Genomic DNA, 15,271 nt, shown 5'->3' with positions numbered 1-15,271 from the left:
AACATAACTGAATTACATCCTCCTCCTTCTTTGATGTCCTCTCTGTATGCCCTTCTCAATTATTGTGCCCATATCAAAGCATTTCAATGACTTCAGGATTTCTATTGTGGTGTTTTCCTGTGCAGGGTACACTATTACTTTTATCCCTTTTGGAGCGTGGAGAGGGTAGGGTGAAGTTTGTCTGGCATTTTTCTCACAAAATATGTTGTCTTTCATTACTGAATAGTCCACTAACAGTTTTTTCCAGGAGCTAGAGTAAAAAGTGTTGCCTGGGTCCACAGCTTTAGGAGTGTTGTTCGTTTTCCCTCCCTCCCCTCCCCACCCCTATAAAGAGCAAGAATAAAAGTAGCTTCCTTATTCCCGGCTCAGATCTTTTTAATAGACCAACGCCCAATACCCATAGTTTTAAGTCTTGTTCAAGTTCTATCTCTAGTGCTTTTTATTTCTTTTAGGAGGGATTTCCAAAATGTTTCTACCATCTAGCATGAAAGAGGATCTGGATGTGTTGCATTTTATACAAACATCTGGGCGATATGTATTTTCATGATACAGAAATGGAGAAACATACATTCTGTGAACCAGACAGAACAGCTCAGCAATCTTTTGTTGTTTTCATATTTACAGTCTCTACACTATAACTTAATAGCTTTATGCAGTTTGTCTTTTAAAAAGAGAGCCATGAAATTATACACTCTAGACACAATATTTATTGCTGAAACTTCAAACCCTTGTATAATGTTTTTTAATGCAGGTGGTTTTGTTTCTTTTCTGGAAGCTTGTTTAAGTAAAATAAGCAATCTGTGCAATATAAGCTTATACTTTTCTTTTAATATATTGCTTACATCTGCTTTGTTTTAAGATTTTCCAACCTTCCTTCCACTTATTATAGTGGTATTTGCCCTTACATCTTAATAAGTCCTTATTTAGCCCAGGTATGAAAGCACTATTATTTCTTATTTTTGAAATTATTGAGATTTTTTTTTTTGGTTGAGTGCCCCGCATATGTCTAATTAATAATTGCAGTTGTAAGAGAGTCCAGAATTGTGGAATATGGGTCTAACATACATTTAACTGCATAATTACATAATTGGGTTTGCCAATTTCTATTCTCTCTCTATGCACAATGGCTTTTCTCTATTAGTGATCCATGCTAGTACTTGTATGATTTGTGCCATGCTATAGTATCTCTTGAAATCTGGTACTGCCTATCTCCCATCTCAACTGGATGTTACAGCCACTCTGTTTTGATTCTTGGTTTCCAATTTGACCATAGGAATCTTTGAATAATTGTTTTAAATTTCTTGAAAGTTGGCGCCAAGGGAATCATAAGGAAAGGACAGAGAACCTGGGCAGGACATTAATTAAGTACTACTAATTGATGTCAATGGTAATAATGTATTCAGCGTTATTGTTGCTGTGTCAGTCCCAATACAAGATCAAACAGATATGCTAAATTATTTAGCTGAGACAGTCTGAGTACCTTCCCCAGATCTGAAGAAGAGCTCTGTGTAGCCCGAAAGTTTGTCTCTCTCGCTAACAGAAGTTAGTCCAATGAAAGATATTACCTCCCCCATGTCTTTCTAAGGGCAATAATGTCCTCCTGTCTCAGTCATTGTAAATAGCTTTCATTAATGGCTCAATATTTAATTTAAACAGCTCACCCATTACAGGTGATACGTTAATGCCTAAGTACCTAATTTTATTATCCATTACTTTCAGTAGGCATTTATCATCTTATAAGTATCTTTTGGAGCTGAGCCATAGTATCTGATTTCAGAGTAGTTTAGTCTGTACATTGATTCCTGACCAAACTTCAATTATTTCTTGTAATAATGGCCATATTTTATGTATATCTTGTATAAAAAGCAGAAGGTTGTCAACATAAAAGGATACTTTGTTTTCAATTTCCAATACACCTATTCATTGAATGTTTTCAGTGTCTCTGATCTTTTGTGATAATGGTTCAACAATTCAAAACAAATAACAAAGGTAATATGGGACATGCTTGTCTTGTTGCTCTGCAAAGTGGTATCAGCTCAGTTCTTTGCAACATTTTTCCAGCTACATGCATTAGGATTTCTAGAGATTACTTGATCCACTTCTGAACATGTTCCCCAAAATCATATTTCTCCAACATTCTGAATAGAAATGGGTGTTCTCCTGAATCAAGAGCCATTTCTGTATCCATGCTTAGAATGTAGGTCTTGTTATTAGTGCTCCTGGAGTGCTTACCACATTGTAGAAGTTTTCTTATACTACTTAAGGGGCTTCTTCCTTTTATGAAGCCAGTTTGATTTTGATTCATCAATTTAAGCATATTGTCACTAATCTGGATGCCAGTATTTTAGTCAGAACCTTACTATCTATATTTATTAAAGAGAGAGGCCTATAAGATGTTGGAACTGGTAAATCCTTATTTGGTTTAGGTGGCAAACCTACAGCTGCCTGATAAGCTGTCCCATAAGCACTCTGTTGCCTCAAACTGAAGTGCACTCACTAATGAGGGAGTTACCTATGTTTTAAATACTTCACAGAATTCAGAGATGTATCCATCTTGTCCAGGACTGCTCCCTGATTTCAATAATGAAATCACTATCTCTATTTCTTCTTGTATTGATGAGCCACCTAGTAGCTCTCTGTCATTATGTGTGAGTCTGGACAGTTTAAGATCCTGCAGTACAGTATTCTGTGTTTGCATATCAGCTAATTATATATCTTCTGAAAATTATTTAGTTAGTATCTTGTAAACTCTTTTGTTTGGTTTTTTTGTTTGTTTTTTTGTGTTTTTGTTGTTGTTTTTTGGGTTTTTTTGGGTTGGTTTTTTGAGTAGCCCATGGCTGTTCTGGGTCTTCTATTAGAAATCAGTATGGTTAGTAATCTGCCCGACTTGTGCCCCCATTTGATTCATAGACTCCAAGGCCAGAAGGGACCATTATGATCATCTAGCCTGACCTCTCGTCTAACACAGGTCATAGAACTTCCCCAAAATAATTCCTAGAGCAGATCTTTTAGAAGAACAATTAATCTTGATTTAAAAATTAATGGAGAATCCATCACAACCCTTGGTACAACCTTCCTTTGGCAAATAGGAGGGCTGGCTGGGTTTTTCTGTTATCAGTGGCTCTAATGCTCTTTTCACATTCTTAATCTCTTGGAGCAGATCTACATTATTAGTCATGTTGTATTGCTTCTGCAAACCACAAGTTAGTTCCTCTAAGTCTGCCTGGTTTTTGCCTTTGGTTCCTCCCTTGCCCCCCCCCCCCCAAATAACCATTGTATGAGATAATGTTCCTTTGCTACTGCTTTAGAGGCCTCCCACCTAGTTCCCTGGGATATATCCTATAAGGGATTGTCCTTAATATAATCATCAATATGTTTTTCCAATTTATTCACAAAATATTTGTCTTCTAGCAATATATTATCAAATCTCCAGCTTCTCTGTCTTCATCCTGAATTGGACTATATTTTCATGAATAGAAGTGCACAGTCAGAGATATGTATTATTTAAATTCCTACATTAAGGATTTTGTGTAGAAGGCTCTTGATTTAAAAATCTGTTTTTGTTGTATTACTGTAGCAACTATTCTATGACATGTTTTGGCAGATTGGGTTAAAAAGTGAAGTCCCTCCCAATAGAGTGTAGCAAACCTCCAAATAGCCATCATGTCCGGTTCTGTATTTGCTGATTCCAGTATTTTGAGCTCTTTTTTTTTTTTTTTAATAACCTGGAGCTTCTTGCCTCTCTGGTAGACCATCCTACAGCAGATTAAATGACTTGCCACGGTTACCCATGAGTTCTGGACCTTTGCAATCAGTCAAAAAATATTATTGAAGAAAAGGGTATCCTTCTCATTTGGGGCATATGTCATGTAGTATAACAGACTTGTACATCCCTGCAACAAACCAGTAAGCCCTCTAAATCTCTTTTGATCCTTCTACCTTATCCTGCTACTTGTTTTCTTATTAGTATACAGACACTCCTCTTATGGGAACTGAAAGACGTTCTGTACACATGGGATGCCCATTCCCTTTTAAGTTGGATTTTTGTTTTGTTTTAGGTTTCCTGAAGCATTGCCATTGATACCTTCTCCTTTTTTTTTTTTAAAGCAGTTTTATTGGGTGGTGTAGTCCCCTAGAGTATGTCTACACCGCTTTCTGGAGTGAACCTCCCAGACTCGTGCTAGCACTCTAAAAACAGCTATATAAACAGTCCTTTGAAGTTGCAGCTTGGGCTGGAACTTTGACTCTCAAGCCTATTGAGGAGGATGGACTTCAGAGCCTGAGCTCCAGCCTGAGTCATGACTTCAAAGCACTGTCTATACAGCTGATTTTAGAGCGCTTGTATTCCCGCCTAGCCCACTTCTGTCGACCCAGGCTAGGAGACTCACTCCAAAATGCTATGTTGACACAACCCAGATGTTCCAGGAGCACAAGATTGTTCTTGGTTCTCTTTTTTTTTCACCCATTTCTTAGAATATTTAGTATTGTCTTTACCATGTGATATGTTTCACAGCCCCCAGATATTTGAATCTATACAGTATTTTTCAGCTTCCCTACAATTATATTCAATATCATCTCTAATTATAACATAAAACTTTAAACCATTGTAAACATTCTAATTTTCACTTTCTCCTTATACTTCGTACTATATTTTCTGATATCCTTTATTAATAGACAGACTTTAATATGTATTATCATGTACCATGATTTGTTGAAAACTATTGCTTAGCAATATCTTCATAGACTTAACAAAAAAATGATTGTTTAAACTTCTGCTGAGGCAGCATTTGTCTTACAACAAATAATCACTGTATTTTCATTCCCCTTCCCTGATACTTAATTAGCTCTCAGCTCTGAGTCTCATCAGTCTAACTACTTCTTGGTTTACTTAGTTTTGGTTCAAGTACTGAAGTCAGGTACTTTGGGTTTCCCCCAGCATGTAGAAAAAGTGGCTTGAATTGTCTGATTTATTTGTAGCAGTACTGGGAATATTTGTGCAAATCAAAGTATCTCTTTCCTGTGGAGCTGCTTGTGGACTTCTGCAGTTCAGCCCTTCTCCTCTGTACACCTATAAAGCAATCTAACATGATTACTTTGGTTGTTCTCCACTCTTATTTCTTTCAACTTTCTGGCTGTGTCAAAAGCATAGTCAATCTCCTGCTGCCACATTGACAGTGCATTCAGGGAGGCAGAGCAGGAAGGAAGTGTGTGTGTAAAACCACTGCCTTTCACTTTATCAGTGCTAGCAGCTCTGCTGATTTCTTTGTGAGTCACAGAATTTCAGGAGGGGTTGGAGTCAAGCTCCCAATGATGCGAGAGGCTCCAGCCTTCTGGCAAATTTCAGACCTGCGTGGGAGAGAGACCCCTCTGATTAGCTGCTTTCCCTACTGTCTGGCCTCCTGGGGAAGAGCAGCCAACCAGAGTTACTGCAGCAATCAGGCAGAGCTCTATCCCTCCCCTCGGGAGCTGACACTATTGTCACAGGAGGGAATGGGGGAAGAGGGAGCAGAAAAAGCCCAGTTACTCAGGGCAGCTGCACTTTTCCTCCCAAGACCAACAGGTATGGCTGTTCTGCTCCTCCCTCGTTCCTGCAACCAGTGTTCCCAACCTTTGGTGATTTTTTACAGTTAGACTGCTTTTTGAAGGCTTCAGCAAGAAAATCTCTGGAATCAGCAACAGGTGACTTTTGGGGGTGAAAATTGTTGCCTCTGCCAAAATTAGGGCAATTTTTAAGGCTTGTCTACACAGCGGCGTGGCAACAAAGTGGCTGTGTGTCAGACCACTCTACGTGCCCCTCCCTAATGTGCAGCTGCTCTGTAACTGCCCCGTATAGACCCTGCTGGTGTGCTATTAGGGGACCACGTTCACATGACTGTAACAGATTCCTTTACAGCACACCAGCAGGGTCTATAGCGGGCAGATACAGTGCAGCACCATCTTAGAGTGCAGCCAGGCCTGGGCCGTGTCTGAGAGGATGGAGCAGAGAGCAGAAGTGAGCAGTGTGCGTTGTCTCTGTGGTGATGACGAGAGGTGGGGCGGCAAAGCCGGAAACAGCGAATGAGCTCCAGGGGTACATGGTGGGTATCGCACCCCCCTCCTCTGTGAGATCCTGGACTGGCTCTTTAAGGGGTTTCATCATGTGATCTAGGGGTAACCCTTCCTGTGGACCACACCCTGCTGATATGAGGGGGCTCAAACTCCATATGCCATCTGGTGCCTGGCAAGGGATAGTGGAGTGACAGTCGGGGCACCCTGTTGAGGGCTGGCATCGGGGAGCAGCCAGAGCTCGCTGTTGGGAGGGGATGTGGGAGCTGCTGAAGTACAAGTGGGGACCCCTACTTGGGGGTTGGTGTGGGGCAAGGGGGCCCTGCTGGGGAAGCGGGGAACAAGGGCAGGTATGCTGGGGATTAAAGAGCATTTGTGGGGGTGCTGCTGGGGAGTTATTTTCGGAAGCGCAAGGACAAGGGACTCCCCTCACGCAGTGCCAGGAGTTGAAAAGAAGCACAGATCAGTTGGCCCCTTTCCCTTCCTCCCACTGCAGCCCCCTATCCGGGGCCTTCACCATGATGAGGCAGACCCTGAGTTTGTCAGTAGCTATGATTTAAATGGCTGCCCTGTCAGGTTACATTTGCCTCCAAACTTACATTTCATAAAAGAAAGATATTTATAAAACCCGAGGCAGACAGAAATATTCCTGTTGTTTTTTATTTTTAAATTTCTAATATCAGTATTTTACTTTACACAAATGAACACCCTCCTGCTGGATAGTGTCTGGAACGCAAAGATTGTGAATGGTTCAAAAAGCCCAAATTTTCACCATATCTGTCATTTGGCTACTTTAGCAGCTATTTTCCTCATGCAATTTGCCAAAACTCCAGCCTTGACATTGGCAACACTGCCTACAATCCCATCCCTGCAGGCTTTGAAAAGAGGGGTGAAGAGCCCCTGGAGCTGCAAGAGCACAGGTGAGGCTGTGGGAACAGAACTGATGTGGAGAGTGGGAGAATAGGCAGATATGAGGGTGAGATCTCCTGCAGTGGAGGCCAAAATCACTTTAACAAATTTGGGAGCATTGGCAACGCTAATGGCCACATGCATACACTGGGATGGACAGGGGGAGTTCAAACATCAAAAGATTAAGATTATTTTTTGTGTTTGGTTCCTTTTTTCTTTTTTTTACTTTCATGAGTTTTCAGCCTTTGGGGTTGGCAATACTGCTATGTATACACCAGTGTTGAGGCAAATGGGCCTCTCAGCCAGCCTGCTTCTGACATTGTACTCAGAGTGGGTGGGAGGCTCTCAACAGCTTCTCTGCTCCTGCCCCTCTGCCTTATTCTTACCAGCTTTCTGCTCTTCAGGGATACCGCAACAGAGTCTAGTTGGAGGAGTAGGGTCTAGCTGGGGGCTTCATTGTAAATCTTGCAGGTGATGAAGGAAGGGGAGAGTGGGAGCTCACCAAATCCGCTTCCTCACTCTGCCATGACAGTCACGTTGCCAGTCTGCTTGATATATTAGTAAATGCATGGACAGGCAGCATAGTCTAGTTGATAAGGCACTGGGCTGGAACTCAGAAAATAGGGGTTCTATTCCCAGCTGTGCCACCAATGTGCTATGTGGCCTTAGGCAAGTCCCTTCCTCTCAGTTTCCACTCCCAACTACTGTCTATTTAGACTGTAAATTCTTTGGGGTCGGGACTGACTCTTAATGTGTTATGTACAGGACCTCGCACATGGGGTTTCATCCGGGAACTCTACATGCTACTCTAATACAAATAATAATAAACCTACTGTGGTTCTATCAATATATTAAAGCTTGAGCCATCCTAGGCAGATACTTCTGCACAGATGGTTCAATAGCTGTTGGATTGCTCAGGCACCAAGAATTCAAAACATCCCTGGCGTTTTGCAGATATTTTCAGAAATTACATCAGTGATGAGTCCCTGAGGCTTGGAGTTCCAACTGTTGTCCAAGAAAAGCACTCGGATGCACAATGAGTGGAAGCAATCCTGGGGGTAAGGGCAGATCGAAGTAGGATCCTTGGGATCCAGGCCTCAAGGTTAGAGGGGCCCTGGAGTGAGCACTGAGTCAGAAACTGATTATCAGGCAGCAGAGATTGCAGCAGGCTGTTTGGCTGCCAGGGGCAGAATGAGTGAGCTGATTCACATGGAAGGAAAATTGAGGATTTAGGAATGGAAGGATAACAAGGGTAGGGTGACCAGATGTCCCGATTTTATAGGGACAGTCCTGATATTTGGGGCTTTTTCTTATATAGGCTCCTATTACCCACCCCCACCCCCCCCGACTCGCTACCGGCTGTCCTGATTTTTCACACTTGCTATCTGGTCATCCTAAACGAGGGTCCCCATAGGTCTGGGGTTACGAGGAGGGAAAATCTGTACGGGGTGAAATTTTGAGGAAGGGTCTGAAATTATGGTAGATCCCCACCCCGTTTAGCCTTCCTTTGTCTTCTTGCTTAGTTTCAGCCTGTGGGACTTCATGTTGTCATGGGGAGATGTTCAGTCTCCTGCTAGGGGGAGCAATTTGTCTGGTGCTTTTGCCTATTTTTCCTAACAGCTTCAGAAGTAAATGATGAGCACAGAGGGTAACTGAGGTTGTAGTGAGGAAAACAGCTGTCTCCAGTGAAAGGCTAAGTGAAAAATGAGACCTTACTCAATTAGTCTAATCTCCTGAGTTCCTCCCTGGGGATGACAAGATTTTCTTTGGTTTTTGTCTTTATTTGGAACAATGTATGTTTAGAAGCCTACTTTCTTTGGCATATCAAGGAAACAAGGTTTTAAAATTACATTTAAAATCAGTATCTCATTAATGCTAGCAGCAGAGCTTATAAATCACATTTATACTGTAATGAACTAATAGTGAGTGGCTGCCCTCTTTGGGCTAGATTCAGAACTACATAAATGTCAGCCGCTATACTGCAAATAGCGAATGGAGAGTCTCTTTTTGCTTAAGTGTTATAAATTGGGTTTTGGTGTATACGGTTGGTTTGTTTTGAACAGGCGGATCTGAATTCTATTCACCCTGAAGTTCCAAGTGGACATGGTAGGCGCAGAGGGTGAGTTGTCAAGGCCTAGTAGCAACATGCTATTCATATCTGAGATTATTGATGTTTAGAAAATGAATTTCATTTTCACCATTTTGTGCTGTTTGTTGGCATTCTGCCTTTCACTTAGCTGGGCAGTATAACTAGTCAGTTCCACTTTCTGGTTCTTCAGGCATAGCACCATGTGGCAGTGTTTGTGTTGCATACGCTATGGGAAAACGGTTAAATTTTACAAAGTTGGGTTGCAGTGCTGATCTTTATTAAGAGATCTCTGGTGCCACTGTTTTTTGCTATTTTTTTTTCCAGTAAAAATGGGCCAGAGCTTGCAATGTTTGGATTTGGATCTGGGTCCAAAATTCACCAAAGGTCTGGGGATTTTAGGTCCATAGGTTAAGTTAATCTCTGCCTCTTCAGACAGAGATCTGTAAAGGCAAGCTGGAAATCAGCAACGAGATTCAGGAGAGGCTTGGGAGTGGGGAATAACAGAGGAAAGAACAAGCTTTTGGAAGCCCAGCGTCATGGTAAATCCACAACTAGCTCCTCAAACTTCATCAACCCTCCAAGCAATGTATGAGCCCAACCTGCTCCAAGGGCTTGTCCACACTGGGGATTTTTTCACCAGCGTACTACACTAACATAGCTGCATCAGCGCAACCCCCTAGCATTGATGCCCTGCACTTGTGTAAAAAGTGACTTGTATGAGTAAGTCATACTAGTGCAAGTGACTTATTACACCGCAGCAGTGCATTTACACTCAAGGTTGCACTAGTGTAGCCACAGTGATGTAGTACACTGGTGCAAAAATCCCCTGTGTAAGCAAGCCCTATGTAATGCAAAACAAACTGAGTTCCCTTAAAATATTACTGCTGCTTGTGAACTGAAGAAGTGGCAATTTGGGAGAAAACAAGCAAGACTCTTTGTCAACACAAACTTGACCTTTTACCCATTCCCATAAACAACCCGGGAAAACATCTGGAGTCTTTGGGGAAAAAATGTTCATATACAAAGAAGTTTTGTTCATTCAAAAAGATTCAGAAGTGGGATCCTGTCATTCAAATACCTCTTGCTGCCTTCATGATAGTTAACAGAGCAGTCTGTAAAAATGTGGCTGACTGAACTGTTCCTCAGTATTGACTAATACGCTTAGGACGTTTGGCTAATATCTCACTGGATCTCAGTCATTTTCAGTGATGGAAAGGTATCCCAGAATACATTAAAATATTGCATTATACTCGTGCTTTTCAACCTTTTTTCATTTGTGGACTCTTAAAAAATTTCAAATGGAGGTATGGGCCCCTTTGGAAATCTTAGATATAGTCTGTGGACCTCCAGAGGTCTGCAGACTACAGATTGAAAACCACTGTTCTATGGTAACAACAACCTTTCACGGACTCCTTAGAAATAGTCTACGGACTCCTGGGGGTCCATGGAGTACAGGCTAAAAAGCACCGCATGATACCATTTTAGGACACTAGGCATGGAATGATTTCCCCTCACTATCATAATATCCTGCACATAGGGTTGTGCTGCTGAAAGTAGTTTTCCTGAAAACTGTGTCTCAACTGTTTGCAAGCTTTTTGAAACCCCAAATAGAAACCTCCTTACCATTACAGTTCACGTTTTTAGTATCTTTTCTGTGCCCTGTTTTATAAAAAGCTGGGGCCTGAGTGTTTCCTGTGTTTCTGTGAGTGGACAGAACCCAGACCTGGCACATCTGAGCTGTGTGGAAGAGAGGAATACTTACTCTGTAATCGTCTGGAAACTCCTCTAAGAATGCATTGCAGATTTCAAATTCCAAGGGTGCGGGGATGGCTGCTCTCTGAGACATTATTCCTCACCTTCACCCCTGGCCTTAGCTCTGTGGGGGTAATTTACATAAGATCATGTTGACCCATCCAACATTTACTTGTATTGTATCCTATTCTAAGTAAATCCACCTGAGGAGCAAACTGGGGGCAGTGGCTGTTAGGGACCACATGAGAGCATGCCTCCTGAAGCAATTATGAGGTACAGGCCCAGTGTCCCAAGATCCGTAGATAGAGGGCAAAGAAGTGTCTTCACCCTCTCCGATAAAAAGATAAGGTGGAAGCCTCTGAATTGAAGCTCATGGAGTTTCCTGTCCCCTATTCAAGTTTTTCCTGTGCAAGGGAGAATTTGACCCCGATCATTAGCACATTTCTTTCAAGTAGGACTAAGGCTTTGTACGTGTTCTCTGGGATGTTGTCACAATTCTGAAGCACTTTCTGTAATCTCAGTCATGATTTCTTGTTTCTAAATATAAATTCTGGTCACAGTACAGGGTAGATAAGAACATTTCACTCCAGGTTTGTGTACATTCCAATGTTGTTTGTCTTTACTGGATGGGCAAATAATACTTCACCTAAAAATAAGGTTGTTGTATTTTGTTGAGGTGTTTCTTAGTAACTTGACCTAGCATGTGTTTCAAGGAGTCCCAGAAAAGAATATTATAGAAATACAATAACTACTGAGCTCTACAAGAAACCAAAGCAGTCACAGATACTTGGTTATGTGACTCTGTCAGGTCACACTAGGTAGCAACATTTTGGTTTTGTAAAAACAAGATTTTACAAAACCTAAAACTAATAGGAATGTTTGGGTTTTTTTCATTCCAACAAACTTTTATTTAAAAAAAAAAATCAATATCCCCTGCAGTATTTGGAACCCAAGCGTGGCAACATTGGGTTATCTGATGAGGTATATACTCCCATCCTGGCTTTAAAAGGGGTTAATGTGGGCTGAGAGGCCAATTAACCCATCTGGTTAAACCTGGAATACGGATCAGCCCCAATTAAAGATGAGTCCCAGCTGGGAGAAGAGCTGTGTGGTTGCTATAAAGGCAGGGAGTCTGGGGCAGAAGGGGGTGAGGGAAGAATTTTACAGTCATGCTCTGGGACTAGTATGTGGAGAGATTGGTGTCAAAGAAGAAGCCTGGGTAAAGTTGGCCCTGGAATCCTCTCCTGCGTAGCAAAGTCTGGTAAGAAGCCAGGAGCGTCACAGAGGAGCCACCAGGGTGGAGAGAGCTCTGGGAGGCATTCAGCTGAGGAATAGAAAGGGATGAAATAGCAAGCCTGAGGGGGGCAGAAATTGGTTTAAGGTTACCCTTTTGATTTGGGATTTATTAGGGGATTCCCAGAGTGAGCCCCATGTGCCCTAGCCCTGAAAGAAGGGTGAACTTGGAGTCTGTTGGAGAGGGCCGTTCACAGGCTTGTTAGAAAGGAGAACAGGAAAGTAGCAGCAAGGAGTCTGGTGGAGTGAACCTTGACTGCTTATCCTGCAATTGCTAGTCTGGAATTCAATGCAGACGGTGGGCCTGGGTTCCCCTAACACCCACTGGTAAGGTGGCATGAAGACCCCGAGAAGGGGGTGAAGTCCATGAGGTCAGAATTGGGGTGAAAGATCTTTTGTATGGACATCAAATTATTGGTTGGACTTTCTGTTACCCTCGTAGGACCCAAGGGCCAAGTCATACCACCATGGGATTGGATGGACCGTCTGCAGGAGGTGCAAGAGAGAGGGGCTGCTAGGCTGTGCCCAGGTATGAGGTAGCATGCCAGTGATGAGTCCACCCTTCTATACATGAGAACTTGCAAGTGAAACTGAGTAAAGTCTGAACAGAAACAAAATCAACTAGAGAACAGCAAAACAAGAAAATGCAAAAGTAAAGCTTGAGGAGAGAGCCCAGTATGTGTCTCTCCTGAGAGTCTAGTCTAAACTGAAAAGAAAATGGCAGCCTGTCACCGTTACACAGGATGAACTTGCCTCTGACAGCCTTTCTGGGGGGCACCCCTTTTAGTCATAGGCTTGAGGCCTGCACTTTTTTGCAAGGGGGAGTCTGTGCTCGCTACTCTGAGACTGGACCTCTGGCTTCAGCACTCCTGTTTGTTTCTCACCATGGCTCCTTCAGTGAGTATAAAAGAGCTTGAATCCCTCTTGGAGACTTTACCTCTTTAGAAACAATGCAATCAGCCGATGTTTGCTGTGATAGAGAACAGTCTTTGTAAAGTCAACAGCATTTATTTTAGTCAACTGGAATACAGTATGTAGGTTTCTCTGCTTAGAATGGAAAAAGAAAGCTTACATGTCTGTACATACTGGCAAACCAACCTGCCTCTTTTTCCCCAAAATGTCTAGGATTGAAAAGTCTGCTCACGCTTCAGTTCTTTATTTCAAGTAGCAGTCGCTCTGGTTTCACACATTCCGTCTCTCTTGGCTGGCAGTCATTAGTGACCAGTCCTTAGTCTTCCATTGTCTCTTCAAGGTACCTCCATGTACATGTTCTTGATAGGCATGTCTGAGTTGGTATGAACTATCTGACCAAAACCCCTCTTATTTTCCCGTCCCAGGAAATACATTAAACCCCTCAATCAGGAGCAACAGAAGCTCCCTGAAAGTGGGGGGCCAGTGGTGGCCGAACCATGTCCCTGTCCCCCCACGCCACCCCTTCTCCCTGAGGCCCTGCTCTCACACCAGCTCCCCTCTCCCACTCCTCTCCGCCTCCATTCGCCCTTACGGCCGGTAAAAAGTGATGGGGCCATGCCCCTCTAGCCCCTGTTCCAGCACCCCTTCCTTCAATCCCAGTAGGTAACAATACAAAAGTTAGTGGGTGAAACTGAGTCATGCCTATTTTTCATAAAAATAATACAGATTTTCCCCATGTTCTTCAGATGGAAGGTCTGATGCAGAGACAGGCTATCTGAGGATCTCAAAGCACTTTACAAACTAATCTTTCACATTTCTAAAGTGTTCCGAGTGTCACACATTGAGGTGTTGCCAGAATCAGGATCCAGAACCCCTAATTCCAGTCCTTGTCACTAGACAATTTGCCTTTTTAAAACAAAATGTTGTCATTCATGTAAAAATGCAGGGAAGATTTTAATTATGTGCTCTAAGGTAAAATATTGAATGTCTCAGTATATCTCTGAATATCTAGTGTTGCACTAAAGATCAGAATGTTGCTAAGGGAGACAAGATCAGATATTCAAGATAGCAGTGTGCAAAATTCTCAAACCACCACCCCCTAAATCTTCCTAGTAAAAATCTCATTGACTTCAATGCAAGCAGGATTTGATTTCACAAGAAAATTAGTATTTTGGAATCTTCAATAATCTGAATAAATAGAAAATCCCATGTCACTAAAATAATAAGTGTCCTTAATCTAATTATAGTTAAAATTAGGTTCAGGCAAAGTCCTCACAATAGAAATACAAAGAGCTAATGCTTCCACAAAGTACTATGGAAAATGAATGTAAAGCTGCCAAATTCTGCCTTCAGATACACAAACATTACTCTGATTTTTGAGAGTAGGTTTCAGGCCTTATTGTGTGCAACACATTGTGCAACTGGAATGAATGGAAAACATTGAAAAGGTAAATTACATGGAGCTCAAGATGTTTACTATCAAGATGGAAATGTTGGGCAAGCAAAAAATGACCAATTACCTTGGGAGGGTGGGGGTTGAGCGGGGAGTTAACACAAAGACACAGTAAAATATATGAACAACAGGAACCGGATCAAAGCACAAAGTTAGAGACGTGTGCGTGTGTGTGTGTGTGTGTGTGTGTGTTTATATTTAAAAAAAAAAAAAAGCATTGAGGTAGGAGGGGGCAGAGAACAATCAGCAAAGCCACGAGCAAAAATGATGGAAGGGCAACAAAACATGTGAAGACAAACAAAGGATTTTACAATTATGCTGGAACAAAAGGTCTGTGGGAGACTGCTAGAGCCAAGGGGAAAAGAGAGGAAGTTGGTCATGGAAGAAGCAGATAATGCTGGGAAACTGAAATTTCTTTGCCTCAGAGCTCACTAGGAAGAGTAGGGGAAACTTGCCAGAATCAAAAACATTTTCCTAGGACAGAAAATGAATTACTAAAACTAAGGGTCCTACCCACAGCAGGTGAAAAAGACATCAGAGCAACTAGCGAGAGAGAATTCCCATAGAACATGGCCTGCATCCCACAGGCCTAAAAGAGATGGCAAATGAAGAAACCAAGAGAAGAGATCTATAACTTCATACATGGGGGAGCAGAGGGCACCACCTGGCTCAACTGTTGTCCTCTCCTGTTTTGTGCTAAACCCTTAAAGACCTTTAATCAATGTTAGATCCTTCTGTTTCCTCTCCTGGTTTGTTTAGAAAGCTTGCTTGGTTCTGCTCAGTTAATTGAGCAGGCTCTGCAGATCTCGAATTCTGCA

General features: G+C 42.2%; 1 long non-coding RNA gene across 1 annotated transcript; it reads left to right on the top strand.

Moving 5' to 3' along the window:
• The first annotated feature begins 11,940 nt into the window (after positions 1–11,940).
• LOC122465156 lies at positions 11,941–14,688 on the top strand. Its single transcript, XR_006289767.1, has 2 exons — positions 11,941–12,056; positions 12,531–14,688. It is a non-coding gene; the product is annotated as an uncharacterized LOC122465156 (long non-coding RNA).
• Positions 14,689–15,271: the final 583 nt, after the last annotated feature.

This window comes from Chelonia mydas, chromosome 3 (genome assembly GCF_015237465.2).
Source record: "Chelonia mydas isolate rCheMyd1 chromosome 3, rCheMyd1.pri.v2, whole genome shotgun sequence".
Lineage (NCBI taxonomy): Eukaryota > Metazoa > Chordata > Testudines > Cheloniidae > Chelonia > Chelonia mydas.
Note: the sequence above shows the minus strand (reverse complement) of the source record. Positions and strands in the feature narration are given on the sequence as shown.